This window comes from Oreochromis niloticus, linkage group LG20, assembly GCF_001858045.2.
Source record: "Oreochromis niloticus isolate F11D_XX linkage group LG20, O_niloticus_UMD_NMBU, whole genome shotgun sequence".
NCBI lineage: Eukaryota > Metazoa > Chordata > Actinopteri > Cichliformes > Cichlidae > Oreochromis > Oreochromis niloticus.
The window spans coordinates 873,342-873,568 of NC_031984.2; positions in this window are offsets into that span (position 1 = coordinate 873,342).

A 227-nucleotide genomic window follows, 5' to 3' on the forward strand; every position below is an offset into this window, starting at 1 on the left:
ACGTTAACGTCTCCATCACATCTCCATCATGTTAACGTCTCCATCACATCTCCATCATGTTAACGTCTCCATCACGCCTCCGTCACGTTAACGTCTCCGTCACGTTAACGTCTCCATCACATCTCCATCATGTTAACGTCTCCATCACGTCTCCGTCACGTTAACGTCTCCACCACGTCTCCATCACGTTAATGTCTCCGTCACTTTAACGTCTCCGTCACGTTAAC